Genomic DNA, 22145 nt, shown 5'->3' on the forward strand with positions numbered 1-22145 from the left:
GTAATTTTATTTTATTTTGAGACAGAGTTTCTCTGTTCTGGAACTTGCTCTGTGGACCAGGCTGGCCTTGAACTCACAAAAGCATGCATCACCGTGCCCACTGAAACCAATAATTTCTATCTTCGCATGTTCTTTATCCTCACATGTGAGGAAGGGGGGAGGGGAAAAGGAAGCATGCTGTGAGTGGTGATTCCTTCATGAGTCATGACTCTTCTAGTATGCAACTGGGATTTTAAGGGGCAGAATGGGACAGTTGTTTTTTTTTTTTTCCTCAGTGGCCTAGATCTTAAGTGACAACATAAGATCTGTTTAAGATGCTTCTCCATTGAAAACTTACCACTGTGTAGAGACTCCCGTCTAAGACAAACTGCCATTTTAAGCTGTCGCTTTGAGGGAGCTCAAGAATTCAGCATAGCACCTGGCCCAGTGATAGTTGCCTGAGTTATTCTTTAATAACTGCCTGGGTGTTCTTTCTCTGGGAAACATCCCACCTAGCTCAAGTGGTAGGGTCCTCTAGCCTTAGTAGCAATTCTGTACAGAGAATCTTAGAAGCAAGATAGGAAGGAAAATTGATTAAATGGTTTAGATGGCTAAGGTCTTCAGACTAATTATTTGATTTTACTGTGATCCTTACATTCTTTCCAGAACACCTCAGCATCAAAGAGCTCTGGTAACCAAATCAGCTCCAGGTAGTTGAGGCATGGTCCTTCTTTCTATTTAGATTCAGTTTTCCCTGAACCTGGCCAGATGGTTCTTGTCCTCTGTGCTAGGAATTCTTTTGGATTTTTTTTTTCTTTGTTGATGACTCTGTGGCATGTAGTAAGTTTTAGTTTTGTCCAGTTACTTGGGTTCCATGTAAAGAAACATTTCACTGTTAGGATAAGAATTTGTCCTGTGACGTGATGAAAGGACATGCTGGCTGTACTTTCAGGAGGAGGTGCTAGCATGGCTAGGCCTTTCTGAATTATGAGTTAGCCTATGGTAAAATGACCTGCTGGAAACCAAACAGTCGAGGGGGAGAGTAATGGGAAGTCTAATTTGCACAACTTACTTAAAATAAAACATGGCTCTTTGAACAAATGAAGAAAGGGTTTCCTCTGGATCCCAGAATCTAAACAATATTTATATGTATAATTCAGCTAATATTTGGTTTAAATGGGTTTAGTGGGAAATGTTGTCATTTTTACTATTTTCTACCGAGAAAATATTTTCCAGTTTATCAAATAACTCTGCTTTGAAATTACAACCTGATTTTTAGTTCCAGCTGTCTTCTGTAGTTGTTTCTCTACAGTTGTACATAAATGTTTTTACATTAAAATGAGTTACTGTATAAAGATACTAATGCATTTAAAAAAAGATTTATTTAGTGTATATACAATGTTTTGCCTGCATGTACACGTGCATGCCAGAAGTCGCCAGATCGCACTATAGATGGTTGTGAGCCACCATGTGGGTGTTGGGATTTGAAATCAGGACCTCTGGAAGAGCAGCTGGTGCTCTTAACCTCTGAGCTGTCCCTACAGCGCCCCCCCCCTTTATTTTTTAAAAAAGATTCATTTATTATTTATACAGTATTCTGCCTGCATGCAGGCCTGTACACCAGAAGAAGGCACTAGATCTCATTATAGATGGTTAAGAGTCACCATGTGGTTGCTGGGAACTGAACTCAGGACCTCTGGAAGAACAGCCAGTGCTCTTAGCCTCTGAGCCATCTCTCCAGCCCAAAAGCAGTAATTTTTAATGTATATATCACATGTATGCACTTTGCACCCCTGAAGAGGAACACAGATCCACTTGTTGAAATGATACATAGATTGTCACATTTTCAGTATTATGGAAAGAAAAATAAAAATAAAAAAAGCAAACCAGATCTTCTGGTCTGGGGATGTAGCTTAGTTGGTACAAGAGCTTGCTTTTGCATGCTGAGGTTTTAATCTCCAGGAAAGCATAAACCAGACATGATGGTGTATTAATTCTTTTCTACCCAGTTCTACTTCCGTAATCTGTGTGTAAATAGTTCAGAGGAAGAGTTTTCAGTAGTTTGAGTTTTCCTCAATATCACTAGTGGTTTGAAGGTAGCACTTAGAGGAATAAGCCACCAACAATTGCTGGTTTTTGCTACTTTATTGGTTCTTCTTTCTTCTGCCCTTCCCCACCCCCCCTTTTCTTCTACCCTTCCAACCCCCTAACACTAGATAGAGAAAAATAGGATATAGGGAAAATGGGGGCAATGTTATTAGACTACTTCCTGATGATAAGTGGTGTCCTTGGCAAGTTTGATCTTGCTGTCAGGATATCAGATTTCTTCTTGTCTTTTCTTTGCCTGTGACTACATAACAAATCTTGACCAACAGCAACCACCCAACAACTCACCTGTCAAGACTCTAGCATGTATATGCCCTCTGGAAAGTTGCCAGGATTCCAAACATCACAGTTACAGAAACTGTCTGCAGCTGGCAAAATCACACCCCTGCTAGAGCACGAGGCAAATCATAATCAGCTACTGGGAAGCAGCGCTAGAGCCCCATACCTGGGACTAAAATGAAAACATATTCTTATAACATTTCTGTGTTTGTTTATTCTTTGGATTTTGGAGACAGAGTTTCTCTGTGTAGCCTTGGCTGTCCTGGTCTCGCTTCGTAGACCAGGCTGGTTTCAAAATCATTGAGTGCTGGAATTATAGGCATGCACCATTGCAATCAGCTTCTGTGTTTTTTTTTTTTTTAAGAAACCAAAATTCCAAAATTCTCACTACATTTTCCTCCTTTCTCTTTTAAGCCATTAATTATGGTAGGTGTAGTGGGAAATTATAAACACAGACATTTTCAAGGAAATAAACCGTTTTTGATTAGTGGCCAAGGTTTTTAGGAGCTTACCAGTTTTGTTAGTATCCACAGCTTTTCATTTCCTGTGGAAATATAAGCAAATCCATGTTTCCCAACACAAAACTTTTGCTGGCTTCCATTCTGATGTTAACACATTATTGTAGTACATAGACTGGTTTAATTCCACAGTTTTTTTCTATAACCTGGTGACTCTCAGCTGCTCTTGTTTGAAATGCATTTTTTTTCTGTGAGGCCTCAAGGTTGACTCTAAAGGGCATTTCCCAATGGCAAGAAATTGCCTTGGATATCTGTCTTGGACCTGCACTCACTGGTCCATTGGTAGCCCTTTCCATATCACCCGCACACTCCTGGAAGCCTAGGCCTCTCTCTGGTTTATATTTGGCAAACCCATTGCTGCTAGAAATGGCTTGTTCACTTTTCCAGTGAAAAGTATCATATTTCTCAGTTATTGCACTGGGCATTTTTGAGATTTGAGACATTTAGTGGCTTGGTCACAATTCCATTGCAAATAACCAAAATTCTCACAATTGAAGCACTGGGCTTTAATATCAGAGACCTCTAGCTGTAGCTTGACTTACGATAATAGCATGGTATACTTTAGAAGCCGTGTCTGTTGTATTTCTTTTCCACCCATACGTAGGCGCTGTCTGTACCCGAATGGTCTAATAACTGTTTTACATTTGGTATTAGCATTTTCATATACAAGGGTCTCTGTCAACACCTGTCTTGCATCAGGATCTGATATGGCTTTGTTCACAGCTGAGACTAATCTTCATGAAAAATCAGTGAAGGCTTCTTCAGAGCCTTGTATAATCTTTGTAAATGAAGTGAACCTTTTCCCAGGCCCCTCAGTTTTTTTTTTCCCCAAGCTCTTAAAGCTGCTAATCAACATTGTTTTATAGTGGCATCATCAAATTGAGTCTTGTTCTTGTATTATCAGAATACCACCCTTCACCCAGAAACTGGTCTTTTACTATATTCATTCCCCTGGCTGTATTTTGCTACTCAGTATTCACGGCTTCCCTCCACCATGTTAACCATTGCAGTTGTAGACTGGCATCTCGTACCGATGTCACCAATCTTTCCTAGTCTTGGGGAATAATTCTATTTTGAGTAGTCCAGTTACTTAGAATTTGTTTCACATAAGGTAAGTGCACTGTGTGTGAAATCACGGCCTCTTTAAACTGCCTTAGATCTGTCATTTCTTTAGGATGCCACCCTATCTCATAACCTTGTCCCATTAGCAGGCATATGCTGTAGGACTACTGGGAAAGGGGATGATGGTGATCTTGTAACCCAGGGCCACCTATTGGAGTACTTCCTGCTGATTAGGGGCATTGAGCTCCTCAGGATATCTAATTTCTTCTTCCTCTTGTTTCTTCTTTGCATAATAGACCACTTAACAAACAGCAGCCAACCTACAAACCATCCAATAACCCACCTATTGGGGCCCTAGCATTTATATATCCTCTGAAAAGTCTCCAGAATTCCAATAAATAGAAACTTACCTTCAGTTGGCAAAATCATTCCTCTGCTGGAGCACAAGGTAAATTATTATCAACTGCAGGGAAGCAGCCCACACCTTGGATTAAAACAAACACATATTCTTATAATATTTCTGTATTTTTTTTTAAGAAACCAAAATTCCAGAAGTCTCGCTTCAATCAGCCACGTTCCTGCTTACCTTGTAAGGCACGGCTTCTTTTCTGGAGCTTTTGAGGCTGTATTAATCACCTTTTTTTTTCTCCTGGGCGCATACAGTGTTCTACATATTCTATTCTTATATTCCATTTCTAATTATTTGTTGAATGTTCCCTGTTCTGTGGGCTCAAAGTTAGAGACTGTTTTGTTATTCTTCTTTAGTACCATACACAGAACCTACCTTGAATAGATACTAGATAAGTTACAACTGAAGGCACAGAAACAATAGGCTGGAACAGCATTTCTGAAGTTATTTTTATTTAAAAATGTTATTTTCCTCTAAATGAGAAGTGATTTCTAAGATCTCATTCCCATGCTTAGAGCCAGTCAGAAGCCTTCCATGAGGATGAAAATAAAATCAAAACTCCTTTGTGACCCACACTGCCCTATGTGATTGTTCCTTGCCTACTTCTTCCATCTTCAGCTGTCCCATACTGTATCCATGTGGACTTTCTATACCTCTCAAGTGTGCTGGACTTAGCTTCCTTTCATTGTAATGAGGGACCACCTGGGAATGAGAAAAAAAAAAAAAAAAACAACTGTGATTATTTGAACTGAAGCCACGTGCAGCTCTTGAAGGGGTGAACCGTTCTGAGAAACAACCAGCTGTAAACTATCTACAACCAGCTGTAAACTATGGAGCAAAGTGATCTGATTTTCAGGTATAAAAACCCTGTGCTTTGCATGTTCGGGGTTGTCTCCTGTCTTTGGAGGGGCGACCCTATCGTGATAGCAATAAACCTCTTGCTTTTGCATCGAGTTGTGGTCTGTGAGAGTTCCTGGGAAGGGTGGGATCCTGAGCTCCTGAGCAGTGAGACTCCAAGTCTTACAGGAAGGGGTCAGCTCAATGGACTCATCCCTGACCATTTTTACCTTTATTCTTGATGCTCTTGTCACTGTTTTTCTTCGTGATGATTATTACTATATGAATGGTTTTTAAGCTAATTGTAATTCATTATAAGAATTTAAACCATACTTAATAAATATTAAAACTGACATATCTACTTAAAAATATTTTCCATATTGTTCCTTGTTGGAAAAATAGAAGTACTTTCTCTAATGCCTTGTTGCTTGTATTTACTGTTGGAAACTCCATGTAGGTGAGAATTGTGTTATCTTTGTTGCATTAGCCTTTCCTGGAGTGATAAAAACAAACATCCACTCCTCCTAGATGAGGTATCAAGGACAAACCAAAGTAACAGTTCCACCAAAGTCCAGCTTGTGAACTAATGTTTTATTTATTTATTTATTTATTTATTTTAAACAGGGTATGGGTGAGAGGTTACTTACAGGACTGTAGGTAAATCCAAAACAGCATCACTAGGTCTCACCCAGTGTGACGACTTCTTCATAGCTGTATGTTCCAAGTTCTATGTACTCTATGGCCTCCCAAGACTTCGTGTAACTTCTGCAAAACTACATAGAGCTGGAAGGGAGGTAAAGGCAGAAGTGGCTGGAATCTCAGCTGAGGGTCTGATGAACCGCCCACCCCTTTCTCTGTGAAGGAACAACTTGATCTTGAGGGTCTTTGGCAGTTAGTCACAGCTTCTCTGGTGAAGATGGTAAAGGCTTTTTTAGTTTGGAGGTCAGAATCCTACACTTTTAGTCATCATGGCCTCCCTAGTACTGAGAACAGTGTTTGGATGTGTATGTATGTTAAGTGGAGGTATGTGAACAGCAAGTAATTTGGAGACTTTTTTTTTTTTTCAGTTTTGAAAGTGAGAAGCCAGTATCCTGTCATGTTTTGCTGTTTCTAGTTTTTTGTTTTTTGTTTTCTTCTTCCTTCCTTCTTCCTTCCTCTCCTCTTTCTTTCAAGACAGTCTCACTCTGGCAGTGAACTCATGATTCTGTTAATTCTTTTAAGTGCACTGGGATTACAATGTGTTCTACCACACTTCATGGACAGTGCTTATTTGATTAACATTTTAGGCTAGCGAGGTCCCTTTCCTTAACTTCACTTCTAAAAATTATAGTAGTAAAAAATATAGTAGTTTGGGCTTGGAAGAGGACTGATTAAGAGCACTGGCTGCCCTTCCAGAGGACCCAGGTTCGATACCCAGCCGCCACATGGTGGCTCACAACTGACTGTAACTCCAGTTCTAGGAGATCTGATACCCTGTTCTGGCCTCTGCAGACACCAGGTATGCACATGGTGACAGATATGTATACAGGTAAAACACATACACATTAACTAATAATAAAAATTAATAATAATTAAAAATCATAGTAATTTATAATATCCATTTTCCTAAGAGAACAGCATCTTTAGATGTTTGACAGTGCATTTTGTTTTAGCAGAAACCTTCAGCCATTCCCTTTAATTTTTGTGGGAGTAGGTTCAAAGAAGCAAGTAGTTCTCAGGCTTTGTGTGGGAGTGGTGGAGTGACTCCATTTCCGTTGTCCTGGGGTAACTGAGCCTGTTCCTTGCAGGAGCAGGATTGCAATTTCAGAAACAAGTCTTTTGATCCACTTGCCTCCCACCATTATTAATAAATGTGTGCTCTTACTGGAGAGCGCTGGTGCTGCCTGCATCTGGGGAGAGAACCTATGATCCCGCAGATAGAAAGACATCTACAGGGGTGGAAGAGGCCTCACTGGCAATAGGCTTTGTCTGTTTTTCTCCCTCTCCTCCTTCAATATGGGGAACTTGAGGGAAATTCTGAAGAGTGTGTGTGTGTGTGTGTGTGTGTGTGTTGGCCTTTAGAGTTTTACTGAATGGGATTGATTGGGGCAAATTTAGGAAATTTGGACTCTTCGATAATTTTACAATTTGTAGTTAGCCTACAAAGAAACTGTTACATGAAACCACTTCTAAAGATATGCATTTCATATTAATATGATATGTAACTGGACTTTCATTGCGGACTTAGTAGATAATGAGGCTTTTAAACTTTAGTTATCGTGGAACCAAACACATACAAATTAGAATATGCTTTAAAAAGTGAGTGGAGTATTTTTAGCACTATGGCACAAAATTAAAAGTTACTGTGGTTATAAGGAAGGAGGACAGAAGGGACTTCTTCATACTCCCAATCCTTCATCCACCTGTATTACTGAATTCAGTTTGTGCCACAAAGGCAGTCATGCAAGGGCCATGTTGTGAAAAATGTGTTACGTGGCAATTTTGTCATGGTGAGGACTTACACAGACTAAGGCATCTGTGCACAGCTTCTGTAGGAGATTTACTCTGATGGGACCACTGTGCACACACAGTCTATCAACGACAGTGTTGCTGTGTAGCACATAGCTGTAGTCAGAAAGAGTGCTCTTACCAGGCATTAGTTTTTTTCGTTGCTTTTTTTTAGATCATGGTCTCAGAACTTAAGTCCTCCCTGACCCCACAAGGCTTCTCTGTATAGCCCTGGCTGTCCTAGAACTCAGTCTGCAGACCAGGCTGTCTTTGAACTCAGAGATCTATCTGCCTCTGCCTCCTGAGTGCTGGGATTAAAAGTATGCATCACTGTGTGTGGCCTTATCTCATTTTAAACATTGTGACTAAAATAAAAATAAGGTGGCAAGAGGCTGGAGACATGGTTCAGTGATTGAGAGCACTTGCTGTTCAGCTCATTCACATGATGCATGGTAATTTTAGTCAGTTCCTTGTTTGTGTAGGTTTTTTGAGTTGTTTTGAGTTTTTGTTTTTGTTTTTGTTTTTGTTTTCACTACAAGTAGAATCATGAAACTAATGGCAACAAATTTTTGTATTAACAAAAACGTTAAGACTTGTTTTTTTCTAGCATTCTTGTGAGGATGGACTGTTCTCTAGTCATTCCTAGCCTTTCAAGATGCAGAAGTAGAGGTGTATTGGGTGAAGGAGAGTATGGAATTGGAGATAAAGTCACACATAGGTCTTCTTCTCTCTCTCTTTCTGCCCCCACATTGTTGAAAAGGTAGTGTAGGAAGAATTGCTACCTGATCTTAGGAGAAAAGAGACCTCTAAAGATGCCAGTAGACTACCACGTTGCTAGCCATGGTTAAAGTCCAAGGCCTGTGAATGTGGTGCTTGTAAACATTTAGTCAGTTTGTACATTTTCATTGTCTGTTTGATGAACTTTGACAGTGGAGATGGGAGCAAACATCTGTTCTCTCCAGGTAGGCCGCCACCAGCAGACTGAAGGAGTGATTCCACTAAACTTTGTTTGGAGAACCAGTGAGTTTATTGGGCTCACACGTGTGACACCTCCCCCAAACAGCAAAACTCGGAAACATCTTGCCCTAGCATGGGAGAGGACTTCTCTGTAACTGCATAGATGGAATCACCTGTGCACCCTGCAAACTTTGACCTTCAACTCTCTTTACTGTAGTGCCACCTAGAACTGGGGCAGAAGTATATGTAGCTAGGGGTCAGGTGGAGTCAAGGGGTGAATAGCTGGCATCTCAGGTGAGAATATAATGATTCTCTTCATACTTTTCTTCTGTGGGGACTTCAAAAGGCTTGAGAGTGACTTGTAATCGCAGCTGGTCTGATTAAATGGTAATGGCTGTTATGCTTGGAGCCCAGCGTTATACAACATTGGCTAATATTGATTTCTTAGTTTTTAAATATTATTGGTTCATTGACAAGAGATATGGCCACATTTTTAAAAGTTGGCATCAGAAATTACAATTGTATGTTTGTATGTGTGTATGTATGGATTGTGTAAATATATTTGTGGGCACGTACACATACACACACATACTGCCTGTATATGAATGTCATAGAACACCTTTTGGGAGTTCGTTGTCTCCTACCTTGTTAAGGCAGGATCTTTATTATTGTTTCTGTCATGCTGTGTACTCCAGGTTAGCTGGCTTGTGAGTTGTAAGGTGAGTCTTCTAATCTCTGCCTCCTGTCTCACTGTAGGGGTGGTAGATTACAGGTGTAAGACCTTGCATCCTTTACATGAGTTCCAGGGATGAAAGTTGGGTTGTCAGGCTTGTGTAGGAAGGGACTTTTACCTGCTGAGATATCACATTGGTCCCCAAAGTTGGTTTATCTCTGGGGTGCTTACTAGGGAATATCAAACATGGCACTCTAGTTCTGTTGTAGAATTTTTATTTGTAATCTTAAGAGATTCTGTGGTTGAACTTTACAGTGTTGTGAAAATTTCTTTCCCTGAGGAGACAAACAGTGCCTGCTTCCTTATAAAGCCTCAGTGACAAACCACAGTAGGTTTCCACCAGCTGTGGTAATCAGAGTTTATTGCCTTTACTCCCAGAGCATGGGGGAAAGGGTACTGGCAGGAGGAACATGGGTGCCCCTCTCTAAGATCTTCTGTAGGTAGGGCAGAATTGCATACAAATGGCTAAAAGGAACAACTGGAGGTTGAAACAGTTCAGGTCTCCACATACTCACCTTCCGTAAGAGAATATTAGAAGTCCACAGGCTCTGTCATGATTGGCACTTGCAAGCAGGCTCAGCTGATCTCATGAAGATTGTGGCTGTTTAACTTGAAGAAAACAAGTATTACATATCTTAACAGTCAAATTTTGTAATTATTATCCTTTATTGGAAAAACTTTAGACTATTCCTCAGTTTATGTTCACATTTCTGTGTATTGTTTCCATTCAAGTGCCTTCCTAACCTACTACTGTAGAAGATTCTTAAAATATGTACATATAAGAAAGACATCTAAATGGAATCACTAAATGACAGGGAAGACAGTGCCCCAGCTAGACAGCTCTAACCATCAAGTGAAACCTCTAGTACAAGGAATGGGTTACCTCTAGTTGAGTCATTGGCCAAAGGGACCCTAGGGGAGCCCCAAACATCTCGGGTTATTGCCAAGGCTGTCGGTTGCTCCGCACAAACTGATGGTAGGATTCTGTTGCTGAAGACGGCACGTACATCTCTCACTGATCACAGAGAAGTGGAGCTGTTACCTGACTAGAGCCTTCACTCTTAATGATTTCTTATTCACTGGAAGTACTGGAAGGCATTCTGCATACCTGAGTAGAAAGGTAACTGTAGCCCAGCTACAAGCCCTGTGACCTACAACAGTGACCTGACTGTATGATAACGGTGGTGCAGTAGTGGCACAAACTTTGTCTGAGTAAACAGCTCTCTCTGCTTAGATTTAAGGCCCACTTCGTAAGATAGAACTCAAAGGCTGACACTGCTCGGGTGGCCGAGAGCCTGAGGCTGGACAGGTCATGGGCCTAGGGGAAAACAATACTATTGTTCTGCTACAGGAATAAAATGACTCCTAATGGCAGTCCACCATACCCATAAAGCAGTGTCTCGGGTACCACCAGAGAAGCTTCCACTTAATTATGGTTATTTGAGATAGTTATGGTTATTTGGTTATTTCTCTGTGTAACCTTGGCTGTCCTGGAATTCAGCTGTGTAGACCAGCCTGTTCTCAAACTCACAGAGATCCACCTGCCTCTGCCTCCCAGAGTGCCGGGATTAAAAGTGTGTGGCACCATTGCCTGGCTTTAACTAGTTGTTTGTTTGTTTTCCACTTTGAAAGATTATAAACAACAGGGCACTCTGACAAGTTGTGCCATGCAACAGATGGGGGAAACATACATTGGCGGCATCTCTTGATAGTATTTCACTCTACTGAGAACTAACTAGTCAAATTGCTTCTGGATACTACCTAACGAATTTACAGGGCCTCTTTAATGACCCTATCCAATTCTACCAGGTGCACTGGGCACACTAAGACTAAACATTAGTGAGGTGGGTATCTTGGTCTAATACAGAAGTGCATGTGATAAATGTTAACTAGCTGTGATATGAAGCACTGTTGTTTGAGGCTTAAGGGATGCAAAGTTGAGTAAGTTCTGTGCCCTTGAACTTGTGATTTTAGTGCTATCAGAAAGAGGCAGCATCTACTTTGGAAATGTTGACAGAGGTATGAGCTACCACCTTTGTAGGGTTGTTTTGAGTACCAGTTATTTTGAGAGGAAAGCCTATAGAGTTAATTGGTCTAAGGATATTTACTCAGATATTGTGTTGTTACTGTAAAAATTACTAATAGGCTTAAATATTTAAAGATTCTTATATATTTTTTTATAAGACTGGACTTCAAGCCTGCTATGTAGCCAGGGATGACTTTCTGCCTCTACCTCTGAAGTGCTAAGATTGTAGATATGTACAACTGTATAGGCAAAATATTTAAAGTTTTAATGGATAAAGTAATTTTTAATAAGAAAGTAATTTGATATTTTAAAAAATAACTTCGTGAGCCATGAGTTTCTGTGCTGTCTCCTCCTTCTGTTTAATTTTTGTGAGGCTCCTACCAGTTCTTCCTCTCTGAAGGTAGCAGCAGCTAGAGACATCACTGGGCAGTGAGACTCAGAACTGTGGGAAGGCCCACAGCTACTGCCTGGGAGTGGAATGAGCAGCTGCCTGATGTCAGAGACTGTCAATACAGCAGCACAATAAGAATTACAGTATATGAGAAAAGGGTCCCAGCTTTTAAGGCTGTCTGTAAAGCTCCCCTATTTCTCTCTAATTGCTGAGGGAGAGTTATGTGGAATGCTTATGTTTTAGTTTATTTGCTGTTTTGATTAATGTTTTGTGTGTTTTAAAGTGTTTTATTTTTCTGGCATAATAAAATATTTTTTATCAATTTTTAAAATGAAGTTGATTGAAGTAGAATGGAAGGAAAAGGGCCAAAAATGTTAATTCCTGGCTGTTTCTGGAGAGTACTGACGGAGTAGTAAGTTTTAGAAGAGATGAATTGCATTTTATTACAGCATATTACTTTGCTGTTCATACTTTCTTTTTTTAAAGATTTATTTATTTTACATATATATGAGTGCTCTATCTGCATGTACACCCGCACACCAAAAGAAGGCATCAGATTCTAGTATAGATGGTTGTGGTTGCTGGGAATAGAACTCAGGACCTCTGGAAGAACAGACAATGCTCTTAACTACTGAGCCACCTCTCCAGCCTGCTGTTTATATATTCAGTGCATTTATTTCAAATGTAAACATCTTAGCAATTTAGTTTTTCAGGTAGTGTTTATATTTTGCTAGAAAATTAATTTTGCCTTAATTAAAAGCATAATGCTTTTTAAATTTTAAATTGCATTTATTGTAGGTGTGCAGGTGAGGGCATGGATGCTGCGGCAAACATTTGGTGGTATGGAGGTTAGAACACAGCCCATGGGAGGCACTTCTCTCTTTCTACCATGTAGGCCTTGGGACTCAACCTGAGGTTAGTGCCCTCACAGGCTGTGCCGTCTCACCAGCCCAGGGGAGGTGTAAAGGACAAAACGTGATACTTTCTGTGTTGGTTAATTTTTTGTCAGCTTGACATAAGCTTGGATTATCTGGAATAAAGGAAGCTCAACTAAGGAAATCCATGAAGATTGGCCTGTAGGCAAGTCTGTGAGACATTAATTTTGATTAATGACCAATGTGAGAGGGCCTAGCTTACTGTCATTGGTGCTATCCTTGGTTTGTCCTGACTTTTCCCATCATGTCATGGCATGCCTCTCTTACCCTGAGAAATAAATGTAAAATTAAAAAAAAAATCAAGCTGAACAAGCCATGGAGAACAAGCCATGAACGAGCAGCAATCTTCCATGGCCTCTGCTTCACTTCTTATCTCAGTGATAAAGGTGTGACCTGAAAGTTGTGAGCTGAAATAAATTCCTTCTTCCCCAAGTTGGGTTTGGTGACTGTTTTATCACAGCAGCAGAAAGCCCTGGCTAGTCTGGAACTTGCTATGTAGACCCGGCTGACTTCAGACTCATAAAGATCTGCCTCTGTAGTGCTGGGATTTAAGGCAAACCAACCTTGGGTCCTCTGCAAGAGCAGTAAATGCTTTAGACCTCTGAGCCATCTTTCCAGCTTCTGATTTATTTATTGTATATGTTTTTCATATGTATACATGTGTGCCACTGTACCTGTGTGGGAGTCAAAGGACAACTTTTGGGAGTTGGCGCTCCTTCCATGTGAGTCCGGGATTTAGCTCAGGTGACTAGGTTTGGTGGCAAGTATCCTTTAGCCATCTTACTAGCCATGTATAGAAATTTCTCTTGTTTGAATTCTAGGAAGATTCTGGGACCGTCTCTTGGATTTCTAAGGATCAGAATTTGCTCAGCGCCCTCAACCATCTTGGTTTCAGTTGTCATTTAAGCTTATTTGGCTGTTCGCTGTCCTCTGCACTTGTCCAGTACCGTCTGTGGCTGATACAACAGGACTCGGAGTAGCAGGTAAGTTGCATGGTGTTGCTCCCTTAGTCAGAATCTGCTCCCTTCTTGCTTTGTGGCTACCCCATGAGCTGCCATCACCGCAGGCGACTTCTGCTGTTTTCCAGCCTGCTGTGGGGCTCCTTCCTTAGGGCTTTCGCACATGCTTTGCCTTCTACTAGAATGTTCTTCTTGTAGAGGTGAGTGTGATTGGATCCCTCGCTGTCTTGGGGTCTTTTCCAGAAATCATCTTAGGATGACTTAAATTTCACCCTTTTCCAATATTTCATGTTATTTATTTATCCTGTGTATTATTTTTCTCCCTTGCTAGACTACATGTTTCTATAAATTTTTTTTTTTAATTTTTATTGTTTCCTGGTCTCCAGTCTAGATGGTCTAGTAATACTCAGTGAAAATTTGTTGAAAGTTTTTATTTTTTCTTAATAGCATGAAAAATATACAAAATTTTATTTTGATGAGATATTGTCTTAGTTTGCCATAAAACACACGACCAAGAACAACTTGGGGAGGGATGGGTTTATTTGGCTGACAGGTTATAGTCTATCGTTGAGGGAAGCCAAGGTAGACACTAAAGGCAGGACCTTGAAACAGAAACCTTTGAGGAAGATGACTCCCTGGTTTGCCTTCTCTGGCCTTTTGAGCTCCTTTCTTACAGATCCGTCTAGAGGCAGCATTGCCGGTAGTGGCCCTTCTTGTCTCAGTTAGCAGTTAAGAAATGTATCATAGACACAGGCCAGTTTGGTGGAAATAATTTCTGTTAAGATTTTCTTTTCCCAGCTATGTCTAGGTTTGTGTCAAGTTAACAAAAATTAACACACACAGTATCATGTATAGCCAGAAAACATCAGGTGCTTTGATCTAAAGGGGATATGTACTTCTAGGAATTTGTCACAAAATGAGGGGTTTAAGGACCAACAGAAAAATACATCTATAAGCCAGGACCCCCAAAACCTGTGGAAACCCATGCTGCGGGAACCCTGACAAGTAGGAACCTGTGCTTTTGCTAGTGCTGCACCCGGAACCTGATGGGAGCCCTGCTGATGGGTTAAAAATGTAGACTTCAGGCCTGGTGCTTCACGGAGAGAGTTGGAAGTGAGGCTGGGTGTGAGGCTGCATACCAATATGTATCATGGAGCTTAATGAAGTGGCCCTCATAGACTCATAGGGAGTGTCATCACTGGAGGTGTGGAGGTGTTGGAGTGGTTGTGGCCTTGGTGGAGAAGTTGGCTTTGAGCTCAAGCCAGGCATAGTAGCTCACTCTTTCTTTCTACTGCCTGTGGATCCAGATGATCCAGATATAGAATTCGTAACTACCTCTCCAGCACCATGTCTGCCTGCATGCTTCCCACCATGACAATGATGGACTAAACCTCTGAACCGTAAGCCATCCCCAATTAAGTGTTTTCCTTTTTAACAGTTGCTGTGATTCTATACTGGAAGTGAAAAGGGTGGTGAGGGTGAGGAATGGAAGCAAAAAAAGGCAAGCCAGATCCTGTAAAGATGATAAAGCTGTACCTCTACTTTCTTTGGGCTCAAGGATCTGCTTGAAGATAAAAATGTGACCTGTTTCTTATTAAAGTAAAATTGTGCTTCCCCTCTGCCCCACCCCCCAAAAACAGACTTTCCGTGGTCAGCAGTAGAAACCTTAAGATGGTACCATAGTAGAGAATATTTAATTTGATATGTAGAAAAAAACCTTAAATATAGGACAGATTTAAGCTGAGTAGTGTGGACTGTAACAGCAAAGACTAGCACAGGGTCATATCCTAGACCCGTGCCTGAAACATAAGCAAGCTGAGGAGTGATCTTAGCTTAGCCGGGTCACATCTGCATGTTGGCCAAGCTGAGGAGTGATCTTAGCTTAGCCTGGTCACATCTGCATGCTGACCACAAAGCTCAGCTAAGCCTCTAGAAATGGCATTCAGCAGGAACACGTCTTCACTGTGGTTAGGATCTCTTAGTGTGATTAAGTGCTCATTTCCTTGAGTTCCATAAATCTGTGTTTAGAGCCAGTGGTGTCCCAGGTTACATGTTACCTCAGTTATCAAACCAGCATCTTTTCAGAGCTTTGCTAGGGGCCCTTCTGTTACAAGCCTAGGCTGCTCCAGGGCTGTGTGGTAGTTCCTGTTTAATGTCCCCCATCTCCCCATTGCCAGCTCTTCACTACTCAGGGACTTCTTGCCAGGACTGAGTTCTCTTCCAGTTTTTCCTCTTTACTTTATGACTAAAGACACTAAAATCTAAACATACATGATTGTTAGCCACATTTATGTCTCGTGCTCATTATAATTTATGACATGAATCTGATTACTAACTAGTTTTAAAAATCAGTGATGGCAACCTACTTTCTACTCCTTTTAGTATGAAATAAAATCTATCCTGATCTTTTTAAATGTACAGTTCAGTGAAATTAAATACATCTACTTTGTTTTGTAAAACTGAAAAGCCATACATACCCATTAAATAGTAAACTCGTTCTTCCTGTCAGCTCTAGGCAAATCACCTTTCTGTCTTTAATTTCTCTGAAATTGACTAAGTTTGATGCTCATATAAATATTTGCCAAGTCATAGGTTATTTGTGTGTAATTGACTTATTTCGTTTAACCTACATAGTGTCCTCAAAGTTTATCCATGCTATAACTTTGATGTTTAACACACGTCTGTCAAAAATTTCTTTCCTTTATAAGGCTGAATAAAAAAATTTTAAGGTCTGTATTTTATTTAGCTAATCCATTTTGGAGTACAATATTTTCTTTTCTAAATAGAAGTAGAAAATAGTAGAGTGTTTCTGTGTCCTTTGCCCTTTCCTGCTTCTTTAGAACAATTAAGAATGGCCCATAGAATCTGTTTCTCAGGTATTTGAGGTGAGTTATTGATAGATCAAGAAGCCTTCTTTCGCTAGCCTCACTTAAAAAAGATTGCTTGAGCTTGTGAGTTAGAGGCCAACCTGGGCAATGGTAAGACCCCATTATAGAACAAAAATAGGAGAGATCAGTGGTGGGGCAGAGGGGTAGTCTGTGTGGGTGATCACATTTATAGGGTTAGAGTTCTGCCTTAACTTACTTTCCTGAAATGCAGATTCTTTCTTCTTTTCTTAGAAACCAAAAAATCTTAAGGGATTTTGATATTTAAAAGCATCTTTAAAATGGGCACAGTGGTGCTTCCTTGTAACGACAGAATTCTGGAGATTGTGCAGAAGGATTGCAAGTTGGAGGTTAGTTAGCTTGATGTATAAAGCAAGGCTTTGTATCAATAAAATAAAACAATATCTTCAGTGAGTAATATTAAATAGCTAGATAATTTATCGTCAAGTACCAGCTTAAATCATTTGTTAGGTTGGTTTTAATTTCTTTCCTTGTGCTACTTCTTGTCTGGATCCATTTTACTATCTTCATAGATTTATTTATAAGGATATAATGGTTTCTTAAACCTGTAGCTAGCAGCTATCCCCTGATTTTATAAATAGGAATTTAAAAATTACTTAAGCCAAACAAACTAAAGATAAACTTGTATTAATTTGTTTATAGATCACATTATTTCCATAGCAAAACAACAGCCAGCTAGACCAAAACAAAACAAAACAACCCTCAAGCACCCATAATAGTATTTTTAAAGACTATTACTGTTGTGTGTATGAAAACCTGTGTGACATGCATTTGTGTGAGCAAGGGCGCGTGCACAGCAGTGTGCATCTGGAGGTCAGAGGCCATTGATCAGAGGGAGTTGATTCTCCTCTTTCCCAGTAGGTCACAGGATCTAACTCTGCTTGGCAGGCCTGGGCAGCAAATACTTGAAAACCACCAAGCCATCTCAACTGCTAAACCTGTTACATTATTTATGTTATTTTTGGCTTTTTGTTCATTGTCTCATCTAGTAAATGAGGGCTTAATTTTTACCTTTTAATCTCTGACAGTCATAACATTACTTTATATTGTAGAAAAGGTATCCTATATACTGTAGAAAGAGTATCCTCTATACTGTAGAAAGCACAGTATACAGACTGGAGAGGAGGGCTTTGTTTGTGGCTACCTTCTGCTGTGTTTGCATGTAGTCTTCTGTAATGCCTTCCTGAATTTGAAGTACCAGTCTGAGCTATAGTGTTTTAAAATACTGGGAGAAATGATCTAAAGTTAAATAAAAGTAATTTATCCTTTTGCGGTTTATTCCTCCATTGAAGTTGCTCTGTTGTTGAAGTGGTTATAGGAGATTCTTGTAGGAAGGTGCTGAGGTAGAACTCTGTGACTCACAGTAGTTGAGAGGGTAAGTCTTATCTCACTATGTCCTCAGATGCTCCCCAGAAGGCTGGATGTCTTATGAAGACTTCTTCAGGAATTGTTATTACAAAACTGAGGTATAGGTTGGAAATGTGTTCACTCTTCCTTGCTCTCCTTTTTCCATCTTTGATTCATTTTTTTAAAGATTTAATTATTTATTTTATGTATATGAACACTGTTTTCATGCACACCAGAAGTAGAAATCAGATTCCATTGCAGGTGGTTGTGAGCCACCATGTGGATGCTGGGAATTCAATTGAACTCAGGACCTCTGAAAGAGCAGTCAGTGCTCTTACCCGCTGAGCCATCTCTCCAGCTCCTTTGATTCATTCTTTCTATCTGCCATTCATTGTACAAATATTCATTGTTCCTGTATACTACCCCAAAGAGACAAAAGGCTATATTGCAGGAATGTAGGAAAGTAACAAATACAAGGAAATAAATGAAATCTGGTTATTGTGATAAGTGCTAGACAGCAAATCTAAGAGATATGGAGAAACAGGATGGAGATGTTTGTACTTAATATAGTCCCGGAAACTTTCCTGGACTAGTGACTTTTAGACTAAGATGTGAAGGGCAAGAAGAAGCTCTGTGAAGAGCTCTCAGGGTGAGGAACTGGTTCTTGCAAAAGCCCTGAGGTTGGAGGCTAGTGAATTAGATGCTCTGCTACTCAGGGTTCTCTAGAGAAACAGAAACAGTAGGATGAGTATGTCTTATAGAGTTTGTTTACCACTCTAGTTGGCGGTGTGGACCTGGGAGAGGGACCCCTAAAAATGCGGCAGACTAAAGTTTTATGCAATAGCCAATTTTATTCAGAGAATCAGACAATTTATACTCTGAAGGTTAAAAAGAGTCACCTGAGTAAAGTGTACAGTCACAAGGACAAGACACACATGGCATGTTTTTCTATAAGAGGCACATGAATGACAACATCTGAAGTAAACTCACCCCTGTCTGCTACACATGGGAAGAGCATGGAAACACATCCAAGAACAAATTTGTGGTTTTTGAAGAAACTGAGGTCACAAGATTCTTGTCTTGTTTTCTTGGAGTTTTCTCACAATCACCCAGCATTCTCACACAGTTCCATTCCTGTGTGTGTTCTAACAAGTTTATTAGATTGACTTACAGAATATAGGCAGAGTAGTTCAACAGATGGCATATGCATGCTAGACAGGCTCAGAACTTGGTAGCCAATGAGGCTGGATGCCTCAGCAGTCCTAATCTTGTACTGAAGATCTGGTAGATTCCTGGAGAGCTGCTACTCTTTAGTTATTGTTGGAAATGTGAAGGATCTGGGTTCTGGTTTCAGGGAAGGACAGTGGAGTCATAGGAACAAGGTAGATACACTTAATAGCAGGGAGTGAAGGCGGGCAGGCAAAAGCATCCCTGCTTTTCCCTTGAAACTCCGTGTTTGTTTGATCACTTTGTAGACATGACTGGCCCTAGACTCACAGAGATCCATTTGCTTCTGCCTTCTGAGTCCTGGGACTAATGGTGTGAACCGTCATGCCTGATCATCTTTATATCTGGGCTGTGGCAGGAAGTTGTTGTCCACTTTGGAGAGTGTGCCCTCCCCCTGCAGTTAATCCTTCTGGGAAGACTGTTACAGTCTTGTCCAAAGACATGTCATTTAGTTAATCTTAGATATAATCAAGTTGACCACCAAGGTTAACCATCACAGAAACAAAAAGAGGGAGTTTGAATGCAAAGATGATAGAATGGCAAACAGGGACCAGATTGTTCAAGGATTGATAAGGTAAGGCTGATAATGTAGTACTGAGATGAGAAAACCTGAGAATTGTGTTTGGAATAGAATTAGAATTCAGTTTTGTTTGCACACAGAACATTAAATGGAGGTTCCAAATGAGTTAGTTGGACATAGGTTTCTAGGGCTCAGTTAGTACAGATAATCATTGGTATTATTTATAACCACGAGTATGCATGGCATGGGTTAAGAAGAGAATGCCAAATGTGAATGTAAAAAACAAACAAACAAAAACAAAAATGAACACTTCTCCCCTCCCCCCAAATGAACTCAATACCAAACCCTGTAGAATTCTAACCTTTAGAGTCAGATCTTAGTAAAGCCAACAGGGGAATTAGCTACGGAAGAACAAAGAAAACCAGGAGAGTAGAGTCACAGTAGCAGAGATGAATGCTGAGGGACTTGAAGTTTACTGTTTATATTGCTGTGCAGAGCAGAGCAAGAAGAGCTTATAAGAGGGAAAGCGTTGGATTTGGTGATAGGCTTGGTGATCTGGGAAAATTGCAACGCCCGTGAAGAAGAAACAAGCCAGAATGAAGAGGGAGTAAGGGAATGTGAACGAGGCAAACAGTGCTGAACAAGGCTAAACTGAAACATCTTACTGTGAAAATGAAGCAGGGGAAAGGGTCAGAAGCATTTTGGCCAGGCGTCAGGACACCACACAGGCGAGCTTTTTCTTTTAGTATTGAAGTGGCTGCATTCGAGCATGCTTTTGCTGTCCTTTTGAATCAATGTAGTAGAGCTTGGTACAGAAGGGATAACTGGGGCTGCTATGCTACAGGGCAAGAAGGAAAAAGGGATGTCGTTTAGTAGTTAGAGTTTTGTTTAGAGCAGTGGTTCTCAATCTTCCTAATGCTGCAACAACTTTAATACAGTTCCTCATGTTGTGGGACCCCAACTGTAAAATTACTTATGTTGTTACGGTTATGAAATCACAATGTAAATATCTGATAGGCATGACATCCGACATGCAATTTCTGTGAAAAAGTTCTTCAATCCTCAAAGGTGTCATGACCCACAGGTTGAGAATCACTGGTCTAGCAGCTGAAAGCAACTGCAACAGGTGGTGAAAAAAATAAAGGAAGCTCATCATTTTCTTAGAATTTACATGATTCTGCAGAATTAACTTTCTTTTTTTAATCATCTAGTTCTTACACATCTTGATTTACTAAGTATGCATTGATTTCCATTGTCTTAAAGAAGCAAACAGCAAAAGTTTATTGCTACTTTACACTGAAGCAGGATTGACTTGCTCATGTCTTGAGGCAATCTGTGAAAGTTGTGCTATTGTGACCTAAGGCTGTGATTGTAACTCCAGAGTATTGGGGTGATCCATGGGACTGCTGAGTTCACACCCACCCAACTGTCCCTACTTGGGATGTGGGTGTATGGGTCTAAAGTTCTAAGGATTTTTTTGTACTTAGTCCTTTAAGTTTACAAACGACTGTGTTGTCACATTAAATAGTGTCTGAATTGTTCCTTTTAATAGAAAGACAATAAAAAATAACTTGCATCGTTGGTGGTGGTGCTGGGAATCAAACCCAGGGCATCACACACGTCAGGCAGTGGCTGTACTACTCAGCTGCATTCCTTGTCCTGGCTGTATGTGCTTTTTTGGGTTTTTTGTTTGTTTGTTTTGAGACAGGATCTCGCTATGTAACTCTGGCTGGCCAAAAAAACCAGGCTGACCTCACAGAGAACACACCTGCCTCAGCCTTCTGAGTGCTGGAGTTAAAGGCATGTGCTATCAGGCTAACCACATTGTTTCTGATGAAATAAATCTCTTTGCATCTAAGCAAGAACGATAAAAAAGAATCAATTGTAAGCTTTATTTTTCCCTTATTTCAAAACTAGTGTTTCGGTTTTATTTATTTATTTATAGAAAAGGCACATCTACTTTAAAATAAACAATTAAAGGTATTTAAATACACTTACAGAGTTGTATGATCATCACCATACTTTAACTTTAGAATATTTTATTATTTAAAAAGAAACCTTATATTCATTAGCCGTTATTTTCTTCTTATTTCCTCCTACTTTCCCAGCTCAAGATAAGCGCTCATCTATTTATGTGTCTACATTTGTCAATGTTGGATATATTGTAGAAGTAACATTTTATAATATGTGATCTCCTGTGGTAGACTTCTTTAATTTAGCATAAAGTTTTTGAGTGCCATGTGAGTTAGTGTATATCAGTATTTCATTTCTTTTTATTACTAGGTAATATTCTGATGAGGGGAAATATCATCACATTTTATCCATTCTCAATGGATGAACATTTGAGTTGTTACTACTTTTTGGTGGTTATCATTAATGTTGCTGTGAATATTCCTGTACTGATTCCTCTATGGATGTATGTTTTAGTTAATGTTGCAAGTAGAATTGGTATGTGTGTGCTAACTTT

General features: G+C 40.1%; 1 protein-coding gene across 6 annotated transcripts in view; it reads left to right on the top strand.

The window, feature by feature from the left end:
* The window catches only part of Sfmbt1 (Scm like with four mbt domains 1), a 110392-nt gene that overhangs the window by 17595 nt on the left and 70652 nt on the right, over window positions 1-22145 (top strand). For 5 of the 6 annotated variants that reach the window (XM_060390794.1, XM_060390793.1, XM_060390795.1 and 2 more), the window contains exon 2: window positions 13541-13702. The exons of the other annotated variant lie outside the window; for it this stretch is intronic. The gene's annotated coding sequence lies outside the window, so the exon portion shown is untranslated. The remainder of the gene's footprint in view (window positions 1-13540; window positions 13703-22145) is intronic. 6 annotated transcript variants of the gene reach the window in all.

Source organism: Meriones unguiculatus, chromosome 9 (assembly GCF_030254825.1).
Source record: "Meriones unguiculatus strain TT.TT164.6M chromosome 9, Bangor_MerUng_6.1, whole genome shotgun sequence".
In the NCBI taxonomy this organism is placed as follows: domain Eukaryota; kingdom Metazoa; phylum Chordata; class Mammalia; order Rodentia; family Muridae; genus Meriones; species Meriones unguiculatus.